The sequence below is a fragment of the Lycorma delicatula genome, chromosome 10, assembly GCF_047948215.1.
Source record: "Lycorma delicatula isolate Av1 chromosome 10, ASM4794821v1, whole genome shotgun sequence".
Classification (NCBI taxonomy): domain Eukaryota; kingdom Metazoa; phylum Arthropoda; class Insecta; order Hemiptera; family Fulgoridae; genus Lycorma; species Lycorma delicatula.
In genome coordinates, this window is record NC_134464.1 from 48,787,352 (window position 1) to 48,803,603 (window position 16,252).

At 29.6% G+C, this 16,252-nt stretch overlaps 1 long non-coding RNA gene across 1 annotated transcript in view; it reads left to right on the plus strand.

Moving 5' to 3' along the window:
- The first annotated feature begins 4,843 nt into the window (after window positions 1–4,843).
- The window catches only part of LOC142331174 (uncharacterized), a 45,564-nt gene continuing 34,155 nt past the window's right edge, over window positions 4,844–16,252 (plus strand). Inside the window, exons 1-2 of the long non-coding RNA XR_012757912.1 lie at window positions 4,844–4,878; window positions 7,135–7,172. This is a non-coding gene — a long non-coding RNA (uncharacterized LOC142331174). The remainder of the gene's footprint in view (window positions 4,879–7,134; window positions 7,173–16,252) is intronic.

The following is a 16,252-nucleotide window of genomic DNA, read 5'->3' on the forward strand; positions in this document are numbered from 1 at the left end:
ACCATTAAATTTATTCCTTAATTTGGGTCGTAAGAATTACAGTTTGGGTTAATTTTACCAAAGGCGCAGAAATCAGGACAAAACCTTTTGCTACTAACGATAACTTTCCGAACTTATCTTTATATGAACTTTCTTTTGGATTTTCACCAGTAGACATGTCCTGAAATTTGTTATATTTTTCGTGAATCGCACTGTTTAATTTTACATAATAACAATAATAATAAATTGATATATATTACGTATACGCGCGTACACACATAAACATCTAGCGAAACACGATTTATTTAGGAAAATTATTTAAACTGAACGAAAACTAAAAATGAACAATGACCTATAAATTAAAATGCGTTTGTTTCTTTTGTTTTCGTACCAATATTCCGGATGTCTCTAGATATCCCATTCAGCTTTCTGAATTTAGACCCGTAGACAGCCGCGTCCCTTATTTGTAACGAGTGTGTGAGGTGTAATTATATACTGACTCAGGCTGACCATACCTGATACGTGTGATTAATTGAAACCCAACCATCAAAAAACACTGATCAGTATTCAGATCCGAATAAAGGAAGTACTCCTACTAGGATTCGAACCTGAAAATACTCGACTTCGAAATTAGCTGATTTACGATAACGAGTTTTATCACTAGACCAACCCGTCCGATTACATATTAGTTTAAGTTTTTAAAAATATTTTCATTATATGAATTTTTCTTAAGATTTACTAATTTCTAATAAAAGACAGGACTATCTATCTGGCAGAAGTGGTAGCGTGTTTGCCAACATTATTCAAGATCCAGGATTTCAGTTACTTGGTATCATCAGGAAAACTTATTTATAGTAGTCCTTGCAGTAATGTCCTGTTTGATAGGTTCCTCGGTAATTAAAATTAAAAAAAAAAAAAATATTAATTGCTTGATTCTTTCTTCAATTTTACTTTTGTTCAGGCATCTTAATAAATTTCATTATCATTTAAAATACATTGTACTCGTTTGTATAAATTTTAACATTGTCTCTTTTAATGAGAATGTGTATATTTATACTCACAGGATGCATTTTGTCACTTTACACTTTTAAATCAATAAATTACTTTGCCACTTACGATCTTTAATCTGTTTTCTAAAGGTAAACTGGATTTTTTTTTCATATTATTATTATTATAAGTCGAGAACTTCACAATGGAAGACGTTAAGCATTCATGATTCATATTTATTTTTCTTGGCATTCTTCTTTTCCCTCCAAAATTCTTTCATTCTTTCGGAAAAGGCCTTCTTCCGTTCTTCAGACCATTTCGGACGATGTTGTTTAGGCTTCGGCGCTTCTGGTTTAACTTCCCATTTATGTATTTTATTTTTGTATATGTTTCTGTCTACGATTCCCTCCAGCGTAATGCCGGCGTAATTGCAACTTTTAATGATGTACGCGATTACTCTTTTGGTCAGTCGGTTTTCCGGCAGCCTGCAAAGGTGTCCGAAGAATTTCATTCGTCTTTTCCTTATGTCAGTTCGATGTTAGAGTATGTTTCAACAATTTCGTTCGGTTGTAATCTGTATCCTTCTTCAGTTTGTCCCAGTCCCAATATTTTTCTTATAATCTTCCTTTCGTGTTTCTTTATTTATTCTATTTATTTTTCCTATTTAAGGTCAATGTCTCACTGGTATATAATGCTGTGGGTTTAATAACTGTGTAGTAATGCCGGATTTTCGTTTGGCGTGAGAGGGTTTCTTGTAGATATTTTGCACTAAACCTAGAGCTTTCCTGACCTTCTGCACACGGTCCAATTGACTTGTTTTCTCAGAGCTGTTCAGCGTAATAAATTCTCCAAGGTATTTAAAGTGAGGGTCTTGATTTATTACTCCATATTTTGTGTGTAAATTTGGGATTTCTATTCTAGAGCAGATGAATACTGTTTTTTCAAACGAAATTTGTAGTTCCACTTTTTCTGCACATTCCTTGAGTGTTTCTATTTGTTTTATTGCAGTTTGTTCGTCTTCCGCAAGGATTACCAAATCATCTGTAAATGCCAGGTAAGGGATACTTAAATTTAATTTCGCGAATCCCAATGAAATAGTTTTCAGTATTTTTGTTGTTTGAATGTATCTTCCTACTCATTCATCATTAATGAAAATACTTTTCGACTCTCATTTCAATCCTTTTATAAATTACATATCAGCGATTAATTAATTACTTAAATTTCAAAAAAAGAGAGTTACAAAAAAATAATTATCAAACCTGTCTAATAACGTTTTTAAAATTCACATACGTACATAAGACTCTTTAGGATTTAAATTTGTATTTGATATGACTTTTAAATATTGATAACGTTCATATCTGTGTAAACTTTAACAGTTTTTTGAAGACCACATAGAAGAGCTGTTGAAAAAATTGATGTAGATTAAAGTCTTTAGACTGATATTCTTATAAGAAAGAGTATAAAAATATATCACTATTATAAAATACTCCCGATCACTGTTATTGAAAATATTTAGCTGTTTAAAATATAAAGTTAGTTTATGTTTATTTTAATACAGGATACTTTATAATAAAAAAAGAATATGCTAAATAAACGGATAATGCTATATCCTCCGCGCATGACACGACTACATCACGACCTATGGGTCAGTTTTCTGGCGCCTTTCCTTATAGGCAACCAGTTATAGCCATAGCAGCTTACACAATCATCAGAAGCTAGCTATTCAACTTTACGTTACAATCACCATTACTAAAAATAGCATGGTTTTGTCTTTTCCTTTTTATCAAATATTATTTATCATGTACTATAAATTATTATGTATTATCATCACTCGTAATCATTATTTTACGTTGATTATATCATATAAATTCACACATATAGTAGAATTTAATCATTATAATAGTTTTTTAAATAAGCGAACATATCTACTGCTATCACAATCATCATGATGTAGTAGAAATTAATCTATTGATGCGTACATAGAAACATTTTATTTCTATTAATTCCTGTATCTTTTGCGTTGTACCTAAAATGAAATGTAAGAGAAAAGAGAGAAATTTCATAATTATAAAATTCACAGATGTTGCCCTAAGGCTTAGGTCAATTGGTTTCATTTAACATGTAACCTGCATGTAATCATTTATAATTTTCCAATTATAATTATCTTTTTTCTTTTCTTCTTTTCATCTACTCTCTTTTTTATCTAACTTTTTATCATCCTTTTTGTCCTTTTGACATAAGCTTAATAAGAAAGTAATATATAAATTTACATCTAGCGTGTTTCGTTTTATAAAATTACATTTTTACTTTCATTTATAATTTTCCAATTATAATTATCTTTTTTTCTTTTCATCAACTCTCTTTTTTTATCTAACTGTTTATCATCCTTTATGTCCTTTTGACGTAACCTTAATAAGAAAGTAAAATATAAACTTATATTCAGCGTGTTTCGTTATAAAAAACTACATTTTTATTTCTATCTCTGATTACATACAAAAGTAACAGTTGCTTTTATAAGCAAGTGTAATCCGTAAATTTAATTTAAAAAGTTACTTGTAGTCGCTTTTTATAAAAAAAAAATAATAATAATAAAAGATTGTACATTCAATTTTTTTTTTTACTTGATATCGCCATACAGGTTTGTTACTTGCACATTGGGATACATTTCTCAGGAAATTCTATTTCCATAGAAGTGGAATTTTATACTGTATGTGAAATGCCATTCTGACCGGGGTTCGAACCCAGGGCTTCCGAATGAAAGACTGTGACGCTACTTATAATTCTATTATTTGTTTAGTTTTTAATCGAATTTTATCAATACATTTAGTTTATAACAGTTGATTTCCATTGAAATGGAATTTTATAGCGTATGTTAAATGCCATGCCTGACCGGGATTCGAACCCGGGACTTCCGGAAGAAAGTCTGAGACGCTACTTATAATTCCATTATTTGCATCGTTTTCATCGAATTTTGTCAATATATTTAGTTTACACCAGTAAAATAACAATTTTTCACTCCATTTTATCAACTGAATTGAGAAAAGAAAAGTTAAATATAATCAATTGTCATTTACTTCCAATCTGATTTCAAATTCTTTGTATTTTAAAGGACTATTCTGTATCTTAAGCCCGTTCTGCAGTTCACGTTGCGAGAGACTGTTAAACACTACTTTTATTATTGGTTTATATTAACGTGCGTAAAGAGCGGACGCTAAGAAAAAAAATTATACTTTTAGTTCCTTGATTATCTTCTTCCATTATAAAATTAATTTAAATTGAAAATTTTACATCGATATGAAGATTTTTTTGGTAATTATTTCCAAATATTTTTCACTTTTGTTTTTGCTAGTATTTTTGTGCACTAATTTACCTCTTTATCTAGTGTTGTGAAACTACCATAACACTAGAATACTAGTGTTATGGTAGTTTATGTATTTACCATTTATGTATTTCTTCTTGTTAAGCGTGGCCAAGAGTTTTTACCTCCGCGCCGAATTAGAAAGAAAACTTTTTTCACGGACCGAACGAAATATTATAATTAAAAAATTATAAATACAAAAACAGTTCATTTAAGCAAACAAAATTTTATTATGGAATTTTATGTACATTCATTAATGAAAAAGTTTGTTCACTTATATAAGTTGACCTGAAGATTACTAAATATTTCTTTGCAATTTTTTAAAAATTTCCGCATTTTCCATTATTTAATTGGTTATAAAAAAAGGTTAATATTGAATAATTTTTAGCGGGCCGCATAAATGTACTACGCGGGCCTAACCTAGATGATCTAGTGATTATTATTATTTTTTTTTGTAAGCAAGTCAAATTTTTACTTTATTTTATTCTTGTTACGTATATATATTTTTTATTTACAGATAATTTATATGATATCCTGTTTTCAGTAACCTAAAGGTAAGCATTTATTATTTTGTAAATTTATTATCAATAGTTTTTAACCTTTAGGACACTTTATTCAATTTGATATATTATTTTTTAATTTTTATTAATACTCCTATGCCTGACCTAGATTATTGTTTTACACAAGTTAGGTGTAACCTGGGACTATTCTTTTTTTCGGTATTCTGTCGGGGGTTCCTCAAGGTTCAGTCCTGGGCCTGATTTTGTATGTGATCTTATCTGCGAATCTTCCCAGCCCAGATTATTTCACAGTTGCATCCTTTGCAGACGACATAGCAATCTTATTGGTTGACAGCGACGCGACGTTGGCCTCAAGAAAGCTACAGTCTGCTTTTGACCTCATCAACGAATGGTCATGCAGATGTAAGATAAGATTGAGCCCACCTAAGTCGAACTTCGTGATATTCACCATGAAGAGAGGTGAATGTCCTCGAGTACATTTAGACAATACTATTACCATTAGTACTATTTGGTCATATCTTGATCGTCAATTAACCAGAAAGAATCACGTAAAAGAAAATAAGAAACATTTAAACATGAGATTTATGCGGTTGGACTGGTTGTTGGATAGGAATTCTAACTTGTCTCTCTCAAATAAATTGTTGATATACAAAGTATTCTTAAAACCAATTTGGACTTATGGTATACAACTGTGGGGAACGAGTTGTGTCAGTAACATTAAAGTGATCTAACGAGTTAAAAAAAAATAAAAAATTGAATTATATAACGAAGGCAATGTGGTTCACAACGGACAACGAGATTCATGACTATATACAGATACCCCATAAAGGAAGATATTCGGAAATTAAATTGGATTTATATATCACTAGTTAATACACATGATAACCATTTAACTGTAAACCTGTTGGATAACAGTAGGGATGTTAGACCGCTGGAAAAACGTCATGTACTGGACCTTAGTCATTCACGACGAGTCTCAAGATATGAATTGTCGTTAATTGTCGGTACTGTGTGCAGTGTTGTGTTCAGTTTGTTCATTTCCTACAAACGTTGTTGCTGCTCTGTGTAGCTATCGTCATTATTACTATCCTAGATTTTAGAACATTATTATATACTTACGTCACTACTTTTCTGCATTCTGATTTTGATTGCCAGGACTTAGTACTATCATTATTGTGTTTTTATTCTTATTTTTTTTATTCCTTGATATCTTAAACTTAGCTACCTGTTAATCTTGTTTGTCTTTATTGTTACTTTCATTTTTGTTTCTGTTATAATTTCATTAACTACTGTTTTTGAGACTTATGTATTATGTTTATATCCAACGAGAGCGGTCATTGGATGGTCTTCATTATTTTCATAATTTTTCATTTAATTTACTTAAAGTTTTGAAATGAATTTTAGGAAACCGATTGTAAATAAAGTTGATAAGGAAAGAAAATTACATGAAAGAATGAAGAAATTTTATTTGACTTCAGCTTATTGAATAATAGTTGTGCACTTATACACCCATTTTGTTTATTGTCGTATATGGATTTATACTTACTTTTCTTCCTATTGTTAACTTTAAATATTAAATAACTAATTATGGTAACTTAGTTGCGGTTTTTTTTTTTAATTACAAAATATATTAGAACAAAATATAGAAAATCCTTGTACGTAAAGATATTTTGTTAAAAGTATTGGATCTATAGGATAAAAGATTTTGAAATAAAGATTGTAGTTTGATATACCGTGTTTTTCTAGTAGATAGATGGTTAAAAAAAATCAGTAATTCTCTTACTAAACGTTGTTCACATGTGCATAAATAAAAATAGTAGCTATTATTATTATTATTGTTACGCAATAATTTATTCATTTATTTTATAAGATTAATTTATGATACAGATAGCTTATATATTGCCTGGTCTCGCTTCCCCCCTCCTCGAACTCTATGTATATATATATATATATATATATATATATGTCTTTTTCTTTATCAAGGGTACTTAATTTGTAATAAATATTCATAAAACGATATATGAGGTATATATATATATATATATATGTAAGCTAATATATATTGAAAGGGGAAACCCTTGACCAAAAGATGAAAAAATTCTAATTGAAAACAATGCGTGTGGTCGATTTCAAGTTGTCTTTAATTATCAATAGATTTTTTTATATAATTTGTTCCATATAGAATCTAGTCTTATTGTTCTTTTTTTTATTATTATTATTATTATATGTAAGCAAGTCAAATTTTTCTTTTATTTTATTCTTGTTATGTATATATATTTTTATTTATAGATAATTTATATGATATGACTGTTTGCAGTAACCTAAAGGTAAGCATTTATTATTTTGTAAATTTATTATCAATAGTTTTTAACCTTTAGGGCACTTTATTCAATTTGATTTATTATTTTTTAATTTTTATTAATACAAAACTATAGTTTTGATAATAAATAAGTTAATTATGCATTATAAAAATATATTATCGATTTTTTTTTGTATGCTATTAATTTTTTTTGTGTACATAATAATATGGTAGCAGCTAATTAGTCTGAATACTTATAAGTACAATTTATCAATGAAATTATAAACGATGAATTATGTTTTATTAATATTTATATTTTTTTTTTTAATTTTATATCTATTATAATTAATTAATTTTTAGAAATTTTCTGAATTATCTTTTCCATATGATAATTATGTTTTATATATATATTTTAGCTCGCCTAAAGAAAATTTTAAACTAATTTAGAAGTAGGTAATTTCTCGTTTAAAATAAAATCAAGGTGTATCGATTATTTATTTTGTTAAATAATATTTAACAATATAAAAAGGGATAGTTTATTTTTAACAAAAATTAATCACTGTAATAACTAGTTTGTTTTTTTTTTTTTTAATATGTATAGGGTTTAATAGTATTCTATAATACTATTTACAGAAAACGGGGAGCGTCTACATCGCTACATATAATTTTATATATGTAAGTTATTTATTTAGTTAAAAGTGTACTTCTGTTAACAGGTTGTATAACAGTTATTTTATATAAAAAAGGATAGAAAACTATTAAATTAAAAAGAGAGAGAAAGGAAATTATGATTCCTTTATTTTTTGTTCGTTGTTCTTTATACTCGCACATTCTCGCTTGCTCTCTTTCTTTCGTACACAGGCAAACAAAATGACGTGTATGTATTTATTTATATAAACCATCTGTTAAAAAATAAATCACTTTTGTTTCCTTTTCTATTAGATATATTAATTTAAATAAAAATTTAATGACACCCAATAATTTTCTCACTAACAAGGATGTTTTAACTAACCTATTACGGTGCCCTTATTTACCAAAACATTCCTCGTGAATTAATTATTTTCCTTAATCGAAAAAAAATTGTTTGCCAATTCGTTGTAATTATGTAACTTATATAACATTACTTTTTTATAAACAAAAATCCTGTATAAAAAAAAAATTCATGGAATATTTTATTTAAATTTGATTTTTAATTATCGGTACAAAATCAGAACTAAATAAATTAAACAAAGTCCGAGTTTCTCGTATCTGTTTATTTTTTTTTTCTTTTGGTTTTATGCTATCAACTAGATTTCTCATGTATTCAAAGTAATATAATAAACCAATTACGACTTAATCCGTACTATTTTTAACTATTTCTTAAACTATAAAACGTCCTAGTGTTTTTCACTTACCGTTTTATTATTTTTGCTACATTCAGAAAAAATTATATTTTAAAAAGTAAAAGAAAAATTCTAATCAATTTATGATCCAGCCTTAGGCTATCATCCTTTCTTTTTTTACGGAATTTTCTGGCCCGTAGCAAGGTTTTCCTGCTTTCCAAATGAAGAATGCTCTCTAAATTCGGCTTAGATCAAGACATTTTAACTCGAACTCTCAAGAAATTCTTTCCTTTTGGTTCTTCTACTTCTGCTATTAGATTCTATTTGGATTAAATTTTTTTAATGTTTTTGAAAAACGAAAAATTATTAAAAAATTAATCGTTTTCTAAATGAAAGGAATGTATTAATATGGTGCTTTAAATAATATTTCCTAGTTTTTTCTTCCATCTGTGATATACATACAACATACCTGAAGTAGAAGAATGATTAATCAAATTCGCTTTCCCAGGGAGTAATGAAGTTGTCTATAGAGCCGGTGTCTGTGGTAAAGCTCAGGTTCTCCCCATTGGGGTCTCCTCCACTCACTGTTGTGTTAATTATCCTTATGTTTTTAGGAATAATACTGATAAATTAAAAAACAAATTAAGCAACAATTAAAACTTGTTCGATTTATAAAAAAAATATTATGTATTGTAATTTTTTTCAGAACTACAGAGCAGTCGAAACTTTTAGTGATCTGAAGTATTCGGTATTTAAAATAGTCAGAGCCCGCCTTAAAAATAGTAATTATAGCTGATTACCCTTCCTTAATATGGGTAAAAACGTATTTTGTACTGTTCTTAGGGTTATCCGACAAATACCAAGAGGAGCTGGCCGTACACTGTTTCTCAATTTTTTATTTTTGTGTTTTTGTGGAACAATTTGTTTACGACATAATCTAAAGAATGGGCTTGCATACAATATTTACAGCTTTTATCCCTGGTGTATATATATATATATATATATATATTTATATATACACACAGATTGTCTCCAGAGGAGACTCTGGCGTAAATAACATAACATTGCATTGGTTGTAAGCCCATCCGAGAAGCATTGACACTTTCCAAATTGAAACTAGCAACTTGAAGCACCTGTCCTTGCGACTTCTTTATTGTTATTAAACAAAAAAAATTAAGTGAAAACTGGAGGCGCTTGAAAGTAAATAATAAGTCTAAAGAAGTGTACTCCGTACGTTTTCGAACGTTAAAAGCTAATTTTCTCAACAACAGTGATATATAAAAATACAAGAGAACTTTTATGTAGAAAATTTAATTTTAAATACTGGAAGTGTTTTCAAAATTAGATTTAACCAACGTTTTGGTCAAAGTAAAGTTGAATATTGGCAAGGAACTTATTCCGGTTGTTACCGTAAGCCACTGAAATGGCTACCATTTAGAAACGATGAAGCAATTCGTAACGTTAATAGTACAATATTTTTTCCAGGTATAAAAACTTTGTTGGTACGACATTTCAGCTTTGATCGGTTGAGAAGTTGGTGTAATCAGACCACTGTTTCTCATAAAAAAGGAAGGTGCAAAGGTTTATTTTTTGTATGTGCTCATATTTTTATTTTAGCTACTATTGGTGCAGAGCGGACCACATGGTGCAACGGGCGGCTGCACCCAGAGCACGAACGATTCATTTATTCGAACGATTTATACGAACCATTTATCTAGAATTATATTTGTTTTTTTGGGGGGAGGATAAAAAAGGAAAACATTCGGGTTAGAGCTGTGTTAAAAAAATCACAATCCAAGAAGTAGCTAAAAATGTTCAAGATTTTGAAGCTTTTCGTAGTAAAAGTTTTTGTTGTTAGTACGCAAAACTCATGAATGTTATTCAGTTACTGATGCCAAACAAATTTAACAAAATCATGTGTAATAAAACATAAATCATATAAGATTTTCTGGACCGGCCCCGTAGGCCCGCCTTTTATATATATATATATATATATATATATATAAATAAAATTATCGTTGTTGTTATTATTATTATTTTTCAGAATCCTTTTTTTATTTAAGAATTTGTTTACTGTATTTTTGTGTTTTCTGTAATTTTATTTTATTTACAAAACGTAATAATTTTACATATATTTAGAAATTAATTATAAACGCTGAAATAACGCAAAAATATTTAGAAATTGTAATAGTTTGTTGTTATTTATGTAAAGTTAAATCCATTATTACAAATCATATTGCTGTAATATCTAACCTTTAGAATACCATGTGTAATGTATATTGTACATGCAACTTTAAAATAAATAGCCGGATATTTGTTTTTTAAACAGTTTCTTTTACATGACAATAAATATTCCACAATACTACTTTTTCATTAGTTATCATCATATTAGGTCTAACCATATACATCTATGTCTTTTTATATAATTTTTATTTCCAGCTATTTAAATGTTGTTGTCATCGAGACACATTTTAACTTGTATTTTCATTTTTTTCAGTTTTATATTTAAATATTTCCTCCGTTTTGAATTTTATTCATCGGTTCGTTTATTGTAGAACATTTTTAAAATGTTTAAATCTGTCTTGTTAATGTCTGACTTGTCTTTTATATACAACCATTTTGTGTCAGGTCGATGAAACGTTTTTTTTTTTTACCTTTAAAGCCAGGTGCACCGGTTGCGCTGTTGTTTAAATATGTAGTAATGTACCGTCTTTAAGGATTTGATAATAAATCTAAAAATCAACTTTTAAAGTAGTTATTAGTTAACTTTGAAGTAGATTTTCTTTGGACTGATGCCAGTTGGCTGCTGTATTTACTATATATTCCTTCGTGTATTTTACTTAAGATTGGTTTTTTCATAATTATTTTATAACTATATCTGTAATAAACACGTAAGATATTAATTTCTGTTTTATTTCTTCTTAAATGGATGAAATAAACTTAATAACATAGCTTCACGTAGTTATTTTATTATTTGTATATATCTTGCCCAATAACGTTCACATGTTCATACTCTCGTGTCATCTCCCTCCAAATGTTAAATATTAGACCAGGATATTGAGAGACTAACAAATTAAAAATTTCTTATAAAAACAATTTATTACTTTAGAGATATATAAACAAAATAAATCATAAAAATAATAATTACAATAATAATAATAATAATTACAACGTAGGCTAAACATTCGTGTCATCGCAGGGTATCAGCGCCGAAGCGGCTTCGGTTGTAGCTGGAGTTCCGCCCGTACTTACAAGCGCAAATGAGAGCTTCAATAGTGAATGGAAGGGTCAGAAAGGAAGCAATTGATGGTCTCTACATGGTGGCGTGACAGATGGTGAGATTCGGACAAAGGAAGGTGGACCTATGGGCTCATAAGCGAAGTCAGAAGCTGGGTGAAGCGAAAGCATGGTAACACAGGCTACGAATTCACCCAGTTCCTGTCTGGACATGGATGTCTTCGGGATTATCTGTACAAGATGGGCAGTTGCCATACAAGTCGCTGTCACGATTGCGGCGGACTGGATACAGCAGAACATGTGATGTCTTTTTGCCCTAGATGGCGCAACTTAAGAGTAATGCTCGAGGATCAGGGTATGGAGGGGGCCAACAATATAATCGAGGTGATGCTCAGCAATAGCAACAAATGGGAATGTGTCTCGACTACGATCACATCAATGCTAGGAGAGAAGGCCAATGAAGAGAGGCGAAGACACGCTGAGCAGATGCGAATCTATAGAGACTTGGAATTCGATGACGGGTGATCAAGGGAGGTCAGCTTCTGGGGGAGGGTGGCGGGGTCTCCTCGGAGTCGTCGCTCGTCAATCACCCACTGGGGACGCCTTCCGGTGATACGGATTCGGATAGTAGAATGCCTGGGTGATCATGCAGGGGCTGTACATATGGCTTAGATCCGGTCACTGCACGATAGGAGGGGAGGTTTTTTAGTGGGTTAGAGCCCCGCACTATCGTCAGTGCGGGCCTGACGGTGGCTGGCAGAGCTTTTACCTCCCCCTACGGAAAGACAAAAAAAAAATAATAATACTAATAATAATGGCAATACATATATATATGAAAACCAGAAAACAAGCCAATTTACTAAAAATATTGGATAACAACAAGATTGCAATAAAACAGTCTAAATTTCATAAAAATTCACAATCTGAAAATATTATTAGTTTTACTCTTTAAAATAGAACTACCCTACACTTTATGAATTAGTAGAATACAGTCACTTTCACTACTGTTTACCAATAACTCACCGAACAACTTCCTGCATTCACCCACTGTCCACGCTGGAATACTCGTGAAGTATTCTTCACTAATTGTTACCGCACCTCGATACTGCTGTCTCCGCAACCGCGTCGAACTTGTTCTTGCGAATCTACTTTCTTATCGATTGATATCACGATTGGACCAAACACGGTCTCGCAAAACTGTTGACTCTCCGCTGGTCCTGGCAATATTTATATCCACTGGAGTGAGGAATCAGTACCAACCTCCTCCCTTCAATTGTTGAAGAGCAATAATTTTCATCGTCCGTACGATTATGTGTTTCTATAACTCTTATTCTGGTCCGGTAACCCTTCTGGTCGAACAGCTTTTAGAGGTGACATTGTCTGTATTACAAAGAATAGATTGTTAAATGGACCTAAGATAAGAATCCATTTTAGTTCCTTCTAGATTCCTCTTTTCAATATTATTTTCTCTTTCTTTCTTTCTTTTTAATTGGAAGAAATCCGTTTCTATGGTCCGTTTATTTGCCCAATTACAATACTTTTAGATCATTATATAAATTTTTCCAACGCTATTTTGTATTCAATATTCAAATAATTTCGTATATGTTTGATTAATTTTCACTTATTTGGTCGATAACAGATACCTTTTAGTATTCCTTCTATTATGTATCGAATTATTTTCTTAACCAGTAGTGTAATCTTAGCATTTGTTAGGTTACGTCTATCTATATGAATACAGTCTATTGATTTTAAGGTTATGTTAATTCTATATTTGTATTTTTATTTTCCTAATTTGTACGTTCCAATCTGTTCAGTTAGTGAACAGTAAGTACACCTCACCTCGGCCCAATGAAATTAGGGTGATATGTATGACTTGTAAATGAGGTATTGTCTTTTACAGATTCAGGCCGATCATTCCTGAGACGAGCAGTTAATTTGATCTCAACCCCCAAATTACACCGGTATCCACTATCTAGTATTCAAATCCCTAAAAAAGCAAGTAACTTTTACTTTCAACCTCAGACACTTCGACCTCGAAAATTAGCTGTTAAACAACTGATTTGCAACGACAAGCTAACCACTAGACCAGCCCGGTGGGCTTATGTTAATCTTATAAAAATAAAATTTTTTAATTTATACCTTCTAATATATATTCTTTTTTTTATTTTTAGTTCCAGTGTTTCAATTTTGTATGATTTTAATCAATTTTAATTTGCATATTGCATTTTTGTTATTTGTGATTAACAAATAAATAAAAATGTGATATGTATATTTAAACTTGTGTTTTGTGATTTATTATTTATTATAGGAATTTTTCAAATTCTTTCTTTAGAAAAGAACTTTTTTTTTTTAAACTTCTCATATTACATGACAGCTTGTTCAGGAGTGTTGGAAACAAATATTTCGGGTGGTGTTAATTTACTAATCTCTGTGAAACATTTCGGTATATTATTATTTCTTTTTTTTTTGTTAAATCTTATGTTATAGTTATTACAATCGTATTTCTAAATTTATCTAAAATACGAGTATAATATTTGAAATTTATTATATTGTAGTCTCTAAGGACTACAAATAGGTTAAAATATGCAATAGTTTCCTGTCCGTACCAAAAATATATTATGAATCCAATCCAACATTGTATCAGCGTTGCTAAAGTATATCTTGGTGCAAAACTATAAAATGTAATATCAAATCTTATTATAAATTAAATCATAGTAAAGTAGAGGAATCTTTTCGTTGAGGTATTTATTATAAATTTAAATTGATAAAGTTTTTGTGCCAAAATTTTAATTTTTTGGCATAAATATTTTGTATGTGTGAAAGCATATTTGAGTGTAAGAATAGGCCTAGATATTTTAAATTGTCTGAATTTTTTATAACAATCGTAATTGTTTTAATATATATATAATTGCAAAAACAATTTATACTATATTCAAATCTAATTACATGTCATTTATAATTATCTGCAAATTCCTACGTGTAACGAAGATAATTGTATCATCTTATTAAAAAAATAAACCGTAGTTCTATATTTTATTTGAAAAGAAGAAGTATTTATTTATTCTAATTTGAAAGTATTTTTTCTGGTGTTAAAATTTTTCTTCATTTCTGAATATATATCTTAATACAATCTGTTTTGATGAAACAGTAATCAAATCAGCATAGAAGAGAGCAAAATATACTTTTTTTTTTAAATTTCAGAAGACATAATGATTTTTTAATATAAATCACAGGAAATTTAACAGATGATTTCATAATTAGATTACGTTATAATAAACAAGAGATAAATATTAAAATTTAAAAAAACACGATTGCCGAAAAAACATTGCTGACAAACATTGCTCTTTTTGTTCTGGTTTGGTTCCATCATGATTTTATATACTACCAAATACCCAGTTTGAATTTTGAAAATCGGTAGATTGGTTGTAAAGATGTAACATTTCCGAATAACTGTTATCTATTATACCGAGAGTGTATCTGATATATACAAAGATAGCCTTCAACCTTCTAACAAATACCCCGTTTGAATTTTGAAAATCAGACGTTTTTGTTTGCAGAGATATTGTAAGTGGACCCCATTCCACCTCTCAAAATAGTGTCCCAGGAGCACCCCGTTTGTTACCAATTGATAATGATGATTGGTCTAGCCTCGAACGAGTCATGAGGTGTATCACCTCATGACTGTAGCCTCACACTCGGTCCCCCATGAGAAGCTCATTATTGTTAAATAAAAATCTTTATTAAACATACTTTTTAATTTATTTAATATTAGTTTATTTTATTTAACGTAAATTTAATTCTATTATTTTTGTAGTATTATTCATTCGATTTATTCGAATCATTGAGTTTTCAAACCCAGCTCACACAGTGATAGAGGCTTAGAGTTCACAGTTCATTAATTCAATTTTGTGCTTCAACCGGCAAATCTCCACTACTACATACATATTTATTTATAATTATACACATATTAATATAGCCTATGACACTCCCGGTAAAGTAAGGATTCTCACGTGGGGCTATATATCTAAATCGGTTCAGCCGTTGAACTGATATAGTGGAATAAACATACACCCTAAATATATTACACTCCTTTTTGGGCAGTCGTGTAATAAAATGAACAAAAAATTAACAAATTATTGAGAATAAATTAAATCGATGAATGTATAATCTGAACGAGGAATTGAGTAATAAAACTCTAAGGGTGCCTAAATGTCACATAAAAGAAGATTGCACGAAGGTCAACGAAATAAAATGAAGGTAACAATAGTTAATAAACAATTAATAGGAAAAAATAAAGTAAATGGATTATTTTTGATTAAGCATCTTATTTAGAGTAATTTGAAATTTTTCTGTAGAGATATGAAATGTAGACATTAGAAAAGCTAATAAACAAGTAGATAAATGTGAAAATTGAAAATGGTAGATATTGGACAGAAGAAAGGAAATAGAATAAAGAAATTATGATTTGAGCAAAGTAGAATAGAATCTTAACCAACTATTCAGAATTACATTTATATTTAATAAAGTGCCTTATTTTCATAAATCGTAG